The following is a 10,388-nucleotide window of genomic DNA, read 5'->3' as shown; positions in this document are numbered from 1 at the left end:
ATATATATCTTTATTTCGCGCATTTTACTTCTGCCTTAATTTTTATCTCTTCTTTTTTTTTTATTCTTTTCGAGACGACGGGATGCCGACGGACGTCGCGGAAAATGGTGAAGGACGCCCGCCGGTGTTTTCTTTTCCTTTTTTCTCTTTTATATGGATAAAAGAAAGGTTCCCTCCTCTCCACGGCCCCCGCATATATTTAATACTCGTTTTGTTCTTCATTTTTTTCTCTTTTTTTTCCTTCTTTTGTTTTATTTCATCTGCACGCACGAGTGCGTCACGGAAAGCCTAGCGACGCGCGCGCGCGTGTTTCATGACATAATTATGCTTTTTTTTTCTTTCTCTCTTTCTCTCCCTTTCACTACTCTCGCCATCATAATCATTATTCGATTGGTGTTATTTTCTCTGATGTCTTGCAAACATACGATCGAGCGAGACATAGCGATCTATTCTACGATATTTTTTTATCGCGCTCGCTTTGTCTAATCTATATAAAATCATCATCGTCGCGCGCAAGTCATAAGGAATCTCGGAGATATGAATTAAAAGAAAACATCATTAGTTTTTGTCTCTTACGACTCTTTTCTACGATTTCATTGCTCTTCATTTTTCAGCATTTTCATTTCGTTCCTGCAATGACGACATCTCTTTTAATTCGTATCACCATGATTGAATCTAATTTCTCAATCTAATTTCTCACTTCCCAAAGAATCTGATTATTCGATCAATTACACATTTTTTTCTGTCGTTAGCTGCCTCTCAGTCGCTTCGATGCTTCGATAATAATTTGCATAAAAGTCTAAAACTCGTGCGCATTTTAACGAATTACAATCATCAGTCTTCTCTCGTTAAAGCGCCGAGCGACTCGAACCAGCTGAAACCCACAGACATCTATATAATACATTAGACTCCTAACTCTTCTTATTTTCCTTATGTACAAACGTTGCCTATGTAATAAGCAATGTGCGAAGTGGATGTGCAGTATAGGAGCCTCAAGTAGGAGAAAGACGCCAACAAAATCAGGTGATCAGTCTCTCTGTAATTGGCTCTTATATACACATAAAAGTACATAGAATATTATTCTGCGCATATTTCGTACATACTTTTTGGCAACAGTTAAAAGGATGCAGTTAGCAGTCCAATGTGTATTATTAATGTAAACATTAACATGTGAGCCGACCGCTCTCTTCCATGCGATTCTCAAGTCCATTCTGATCAATAAAATCATGATTTTGGATACGAGAGAATCGCGACGAAAATTTGATGCATTTCTTCCTCTGTATCGCAAATTTGATCGCTATGTCTCATTATCGATTTATTAGCAATATATGTCTGCGGAGAAAATCCTCACACTTGCCCTTTTTCTCCCTCACGCACTTTTCATGCTTTCTCTCTCTCTCTCTCTCTCTCTCTCTCTTTCTCTCTCTCTTTCATTCTGCATCCTCAGAGGATATATGAAGCGCTGAAAATACAAATAAACCAAATCCAGCTTCGAGGAAATTTAAATCAAGTACTCTTTATTCTTTTCATATTATTTTTTTTAGATTTATATTGGAAATTTTTCGTACCGTTATTTCACTAGTCATACTTACTTTCTTTTTTTTTTACTGGAAATTAAAGAGCAACTTTAAATTTTCAGCGCCTCATATTGTACTTGTCGTTGTTGCTATCATGCGAATTATCATTATCCGAATGTATCTCTTGCTTGTTTTCTTCTTACATTAACTCAATCTTTCTTTTCACATTAACTCATTCCTTTTCTCTTTTTTTTTCTCTCTTGTCTTCTCGCTCACACGGTTTCTTTTGCGTTCGAAATTTTCATGATTTTTTTTTTTCTCTTTATGCAACACATAATGCGACTAGGTAGTACAGATTAATTAATAATTAATATCGTTAGTTATACAATAATAACGTATGACTAGACAATGCAAGATAATAATTATATCATAAATAGTAATAATCATATCATGGATCGCAATTTATATCAACAATGTAGTAGTGGCGCGCACGTGTTTCGAAGAATGTAATGTTTAACAATTACCGTTTGTGTGTGTGTGTGTGTGTATGTGTGTGTGTGTGTGTGTTCGCTTGTGTTTCTTTATGTGCGTGTTCCAGTGTGCGTAACTATTTCCCATCTTTCTGTATGTATAAACATAGATGTGTATATATGTCCTTTCTTTCTTCGAACGTTCATGGAGTGTAATTCATTCGTTCTATCTCGTGGATGTTACACTGTGGAATGGAATCGGAAGATAAAATTGTACTGAAGTCAAGGAACAGACAGCTGGGAATTCCACAAAGCTGATCGAATAAGTAGAGATAATTTTTAGATTGTTCCATTCGAAATATATCTGATTCAACGCGCGCGATTAAAGAAAAAAAAAGATTCACCGTTCCGTTTCCATAGCATGTAACATCCCACTTTCACGCATTTGTTTTACATGTATATGTATATTTTGTATGCTGTAGGAAGCTTTTTGCGTTTAAGTTATCATCGATATCCCGATTAACCTCTTAAAAAGTATCGATAATGCATCGACAACTGTCAACGCGGCGATAAACAGTGCGCCGCGTTCCGTTCGAAGGAAACGTTTAATTAACGGATCCAACTATTACGGTGAAGTGCACGTGGTAATCCTGCCGCGCGATCCTACAATGTATAATACATCTACGGAAATAATGAAATCATTATATATCTCAGTGACAAATGAATGGCGACGCGACGCCAACGCGTTATTTAACTGTCGTATGTTCGTTCAGATTGAGATGAAGCAAAAAGCGCGAATGAACACGAACAAATGAACTTATTTGAATAAACTGGAATAAACTCGAGCCCATAAGCTTCAATTAGTTTAAACTTTTCATCTCTTTTTATGCACATTGAAGGAAAAGCGCTTGCTGCATTCGTTCACATTCGTTCACATTCGTTCGTAATTGTTCGTGATCATTCGTTCTTGTTTTGCATGATCTGATCTTATTTCGAACAACAATAGCAATGCGCGAAGTGTCCCGCCGCTCGCGAGAGCATTATCTCGCTATATATAATAAGACATACGCAATAATCTGATAATAATATTCGAGACGCGTAATATCGCATTTCGTTCACTAATAATAATATACGTAATATAGCGTGACAATAATAATAGCAATAATAAGAATAAGAACGATAATAACACTAATAAGTATGTGTATACAGAGTTCTGTCGAGAATATAATAATATAAGGTAATGTCCCTTTCGCTTTCTCTCTCTCTCTCTCTCTCTCTCTCTCTCTCTCTCTCTCTCTCTCTCTCTCCCATCTCAATTTCAATCTCTTTCTCTCTCTTTCTCTCTACGTATTATTATACGTAACGGAAAAACTGTTTCCGCGATTGCACAAGTAAATTAAAATTCCCGAAGGTGTAACGAGGGAAAATATTTCTCTCGGGTCCCATAAACCCCTACTCCTTAAGAGGTTAAAAAAAGTCCTGGATAGAAACTCTTTTTCTCTCGTCTTTGTCGTTTAATGTTACACGATATGCGGTTTTGCGGCGTCGATGCCCGTCGATGATGAATCACAATAAGATACCATCGGCGGGCACCGGGCCTATCTTAGGGCTTGTTCCAGGGTGCGGGTTTTTGAATCCGAATTCCGATGAACGGAAAAAAATCGATCGGCAAGATCCTTGGGAAAGGAGAGACTCTTTCATGATATCCTCCTCCAGTCTCCCTCTTATCGTAAATTGTTCCTTTCGATACGTCCGCACCGCCGTGCGTTCTTCTCTCTCACGACGGCGTCTTAATTATTATATATACAATATATATATACAAATAAAGCACATATGTGTATATATATAATATATACTAGTTGCGATCTCCATCGGCGCTTACGGAAACCCCACGGAAACTCATTGTGCCAGCAATGTTCGTTGCTGCTTGATTAATTATCCAATTAATTGCAAATTTTATTCGAATTAAATATTATAATCAATCTTCAGTTACTGAAGGTGTCTCCGTAAGTTCGCAGTGTCTTGAACATCGTGCGCGACTATCAATTTTTTCGTAAAAAGATCAATGATTTCGACCGCCGAGTTTGAAAACACTGCATCACCGAATGTTATGAGCTATATAGAATTAACAAAAAAAAAAACGCTCCCCTAAATCCGCGGAGATAATTTCTCACGCAGAGCACAATTTTACGTCAACATTCTAATGTTTTTTTTTTTTTTCTTATTGAGCTCTGTGACGCAGTAAAGCTGTTCGCAGTAGTAAGTTTTGGTGTATGGTCAAACGTGCTCGATGAGCCGATCGTTTCCCGTCCCGGTTTCATCAATCCCCTTATTCGTACACTTCCCGCGAGGCCTAAGGAGTAAAATTTATTTTTGAGAGTCAGCTCTGCTCGTTAGCGGGAGTTTTTTTTACATTTCCGATTATCAAAAATTTATTATTCTCCTCGCTCGTCATTACCCACTAAATAACTTCATTGATCGCCTAACGTCGACTGTTTCGACAAGTATATCGGTACTTATCACGATGGTCGTCGCTTCAAAATCGAATTAATGCAACAACATCTTAATTATCCTAATTCCTTTACTCTCCCACTTTCGATTTGTCTATTAATCGCTACGCTTTTTTCTTTTTTTTTTTTTAAATCGTATCATCGTTAAGCATTGAGTATCGCGAAATTGGAAATGCTTAGGTCTTCGCGATACTATCGCTATTATTATCACTTGGAGTTTGATGCAGTCCTTGGCGCGAATCGTCCGATTAGATTGGAAGCATTAAGGATCGTGCGAAATTCCTCTCGCAAAGATTTAATCTCTTCCCCTTACCCTTCCTTTTCTCTCTAAAGCTTTGAATGATTCGCGTGCAAATAATCTGCTAATTAATTATAAAATAAAATTCATCATATTTCAAAATATGTTTACATAAAAAAAAAAAATTTAATCAATTTAATTTTTGCAACAAAATTTATAATTTTTTATCTTCACGCTTGAATTTACCCTTGAATTACGATAGTAAAAGTGTGATCACATTTTCATAACGATAGCGAACACTAGATCTGTTCGCGTTGCTTGCACTTTTTACACTTACCATTTTCGTTTTCTTTTTCTTCAATATTCCAATATATATATTTATCTTATTTTAAATGCAAAAATTTTTGGGAACTTCAAGCAACACAAATAGACCTCTTGATTTTCTAAAAAAAATAAAAGAGAAAAAAATAATGGCGGAACGATCTCGCAGCTACATGCATGATCTTCCATAACGCTTGAAGCAACTCAAAATATATCGAAGATTATCGATATACGAATAAAAATTCTCCGCAATTTTTTAGTAATTCGATCTTTTATTCATCCTCTTCGTTTGCTCACGTTATCCTCCATTCACGTTAACGAATGCACGTCGCATAATATCTTAGCATTATCATTATCCTTATTATTATGTATAGCTATCGCGCATGGTTTCTCCTCCTTAATACCGCTCTTATTATTTGGTTACAGTAAATATCGCTATTAATACCGTATAAACCCGTCATAAAATACATCATTTTATTTAGATCCGCGATTTACTTTCGCTTACGGCGTCTACAACGTTAAGCGTCTCGCCTTTTCTGCTGCACACGTTGCGTCAATTCAATTAATTACTTATTTCAATGCATACCAGATCCAGCGGCGATCCTTCTCCCTCGAAGACGCGTAAAAATAAAAAACAATACTTCTTTCTTAAAAATCATCTAATTAATGGCGCCGACATCGATTGTTAAGTTAAATCAATCGATCAACTAATAAAACACAATGTCGATAAAAAGTATGTATATAAAAAAAAGATATTAACTAATCGGTATTTCATGTCATGAACTATTTAATATCACTTAAAATAAAGTTTAAATAAAGTAGTATAAATTATAAACATATAGTACAGTTACTATAATATAAGATATAAATGTATACACATGGAAAAAATTATTATGGTTGTTACAACAGCATTCTCTATAATTGAGAAAAAATTATGTGAATTCAAGTTATTGATATTATATTGAATGTAGGTGTTAAGGTATGCCCATTTATATAGTTATCACAATCGTATAGTTCTCTCGATAACATTTAGTTATATATGATTGCTATAACCGTTACCGTCATGGTTGTCGTCTCTCAATGTGCTGCAGAAATAGTATGATTGAGAGACGTATAGAGGATATAATTATATGCTTCCAATTTAAGGTATGAGGATTGCAACATTATATATTGCCGCCAAACTTCGCAAAAACTGTTCATAAACGAAAAATAAAGTGTGCAATATTATATATTGTGCACATCCTAAGAAGAACATAGGTTTGTTCGCATCTCCGCAACATGCTCCAATATGGTTAATATACTATTTGCTCCAACGCGCTCGTTAATAAGAGAACTGTTGAAGAAATAATTACAATTAGTAATTATAAGTAGTAAGCGTCGCATATTTCAACATGCTCCAACATACTACATACCTAATGCTACATGTATTTACTTTTCAATCGTCCTCCAACGCACTCGTCAATAAGAGAGCTGTTGAAAATATAATAACTAAATAATTACAACTAGTAATTATAACTAGTAATAAGCGTCGCATGCTTCAACATGCTCCAATATGCTTAATTATGTAATCAATCAGCTTCAACTCTGAATATTCCAACGCGCTCGTCAATAAGAGAGCTATTAGATACATATAAGTAATTATAACTAAGTAATTACAACTATCAATTATAACTAGTAGTAAGCGTCGCATGCTTCAACATGCTCCAACATACTACATCCTTAATTATGTAATCGGTTGGCTTCAAGTGTGAATATTCCAACACGCTCATCAATAAGAGAGCTGTTGGAATTATATAAGTAATTATAACTAAGTAATCACAACTAGTAATTATAACTAGTAGTAAGCGTCGCATGCTTCAACATGCTTCAACATACTACATGCTTAATTATATGTACGTGGTCAGAGAAAGTGTATTCCAACATGCTCGTCAATAAGAGAGATGTTGGAAATATAATTATAACTAAGTAATTACAACTAGTAATTACAACTAGTAATTATAACTAGTAGTAAGCGTCGCATGCTTCAACATGCTCCAACATACTACATGCTTAATTATGTTATTGTGCTCCATGATGACATACCGAACGCGCTCGTCAATAAGAGAGCTGTTGAAGGTATGATTATAACTAAATACACTTAATTACAACTAGTAATTATAATTAGTAGTAAGCGTCGCATGTTTCAACATGCTCCAACATACTACATGCTTAATTATATGGTTCTTACGCGTAGAACACTTCAACGCGCTCGTCAATAAGAGTGCTGTTTGAAATACAATTAATTTGGCATATTTCGCAAGAGTGAGACCGTAGTCAGTCCTTATATGTCTGAAGGTCTGAACCTATCTAAAAATGACCTAGATCTAAAGAGTTTATCTGTGACTTTCGTTAAATCAGTATAGATTACAAAAAAATTTTGCCCAGAATAAGAGGGTTATCTACGTTTAATCTTCAATTATATATAATTTCGTACATAATAATGATAGCATTTAAGAAAAAATAAATTAAAGCTTCAAAGTTCTATATTATTCATCTTGGATGTCTTCATTTTATTATTTATGCTTACACGATGCTTTCACGTCTTTAATCATTTAATTTTTTATATATATTAATATTTTATATGAACATGACTTCCAGAATTCTTATGTATTTATAATCATCTTCTTCTAAAGATTCTTTGCATCCAAAGCAGTAGAATAATGAAAAATAATGAGGAAAAGATGCTATTAAAGATTATTGCACATGTAAAAATGATGCTCGTACTGTAGACTGCTTTTTACATTTTCGAATCTGCGTTTCTAATTTTTCGAATCCATTTAAATCCAAAAATAATATAATATGAACATGACTACATCCAAATTCAACGAATGAATAGCTTCAGTTCGTATTTACATTCATTTTAATTAAAAAATAATATGTTACAGATATTAATACGTCCAATTTTAACATCATGAATAACGTATTCGTATTTCTATCTATTTGAATTTTAAAAACATTTATGTCGTAAATGAGTTAACTGTGAATATACTCCAGTTCAAAATTATGAATAAGAATTAAGAGTCCTGTTTGAATTTATTTAAATTAAAAAATAATTTCATTATAATTTGTAAGTCGTAAATATATTACAATTCAAAATTATTTTAAATAGGTATAATTATTTTAATTAGGTAAATTCCTATTTCAAATGAATCCAAAAATATGTAATAAAGTTTCAATCCGAATGAATATCTCGATTTTTCGGGACAGAAGCGATACTTTTTTCTGCCAGATTCTTTTGTTTCATGCAAAAACGTGTCGAGTGAGCCTAATTCTATCAAAATTGAAGTAGAAAAAGGCATTCTAAATAATTATTACAAATTTATGCAGTCAGGTATCAATTCTTTCAGTTCGTTTTAATTCAACTAATCGTTCGTTTCAATAATTCTAAAGGGTGCGAACTTGAATAAATTAAAATGAATTGTAATTTTCAATTCATTTCAATCCATTCCTGTTTACTGGGAATCTAATAGCAAACTGATGACAGAGAAAGATTCAACTCAATTTTTATTGTCAATCTACATATAGAATTGCTGCGTTTTTGTTGCCAATTTTGTTGCTGCTAAGTGAATATACCATATTTCTAAATAACAGTCTGTCATCGTTATAACGTTTAGCTGATATAACAAATTTTACATAATTTTTTTACTCGTGAAAAAATTTGTCAGCAAACCTTTTACAAAATTTATTTAAACATATTTGTCTTATTAGGAAATGTCTTTTTTTGTTTTAATAATATAGCACAATACAACAAACGGTTGTTCTGTAATTAATAACACATTATTTTGCTATTAGATTGTACATATTTGATTGTACAATTTTTACACGATTAATTACTAGTATGATGTGTCGTATGCGTACAGAAAATTTAAGTCGAGCCCTCCTTCAGAGAGGGTCGTTCTAATCCATCGGCTAATAGATTGAGTGAAAACTTCCCTTTAATATTTCATTTTAGGATATATATTACATCTTCTTCGTATATTTCTAAAGAAAGAAAAATTGTATCAGCAAGAAGGAAATTAATTGGTAAGTGTACACCATTACAAGGTGACTTTGAGAGAACAGTATAAAGTCAATTCAATCGAATAAATTCAATGCAATATCTTCTAGAGGGTGTGTCTTTCTCTCTTCTTGATAATAAATTAAAATTTTAATAAATTAAAATTTTTTAAAATAGATTAAAATTAAAAATTTTTTAATTTGCTTTCCAGATAACATGCATGTTGCATAAGAATATCTGGGTTTATCATATAATTTATTACGGGGGGGGGGGGCTTATTACATTTTTCTTCTTATTTTAAAAATAAAAAGAAAGTTAATACTATAACATCTAGAATAAATATTCTCATATTTTATGCATTAAGAAGCTATATATGTAATTAATAACCCAAAGATCTAGAATCTAATATAATACACGGAAAAAAAAGGTATAGTTCTCTCTCACATAATCAGAAATATTTAATTGTGAGCAATAGTTATATCATCCTAGTTATCTCCGATAGGTATGTGTATGATTGATATCACTTATTTATTTTGATGCGTTAACTATACCAATGTAGTTACGCGTGATCTGGTTATGACTAAAACTTGATTGGGAGATTATTTACTATGAATAATCTATTCGTATAGTTGTGTCAATCGTGATGCCATATATGATGTATAATAAGAATTAATTTCTTGTTATATCAAGCTACAAAGTTACAATTTCAAGCAAAAGCGCTTACAATTAAAAATATGTATATGTGAACGAGTGAATAAATCTAAACGCGCATATCTGGAGACACGGTAATGTCTTGGCGCTAAGATATTGCAACCCTTTTGAACGTACCGGCGACCATTGCCTTCTATAATAAAAGCGGAGGTCTCACAGAGGTAATCTAAGAGCTCAATCAATCAGAATTTGAACTCATTTGCAGTCATAAACGAGTCATGTGAATTTCTGCAAATAAGCTTAAAACTTGATTGATAGATTCCTAAATTTGGAATATGATAATATTTCAACTTCATTATTCACAAGGAAGATTTAGGGATTTCAAAATTCTGAAGAAATCTGATGTACCTCTCTTGTACAATTATAGTGCACACATGTACTACAATTCTATAAAAAAATCAAAATTTTTTCAATTTTTAAATTTATATATTGGGGATTATATGTTGTCCGGAAAGTTCGCGCCGCAAAAGATTTAAATTTAAAAAATGAAATTAAAAATTTAAATCTTCTGTGTTTCAATTTTCCTTCAAAATCGGCACGAACTTTCCGGATAACCCAATATATATATATATATATATATATGTA

This window comes from Atta colombica, unplaced genomic scaffold (assembly GCF_001594045.1).
Source record: "Atta colombica isolate Treedump-2 unplaced genomic scaffold, Acol1.0 scaffold126, whole genome shotgun sequence".
NCBI lineage: Eukaryota > Metazoa > Arthropoda > Insecta > Hymenoptera > Formicidae > Atta > Atta colombica.
This window is presented reverse-complemented; position numbering follows the sequence as displayed.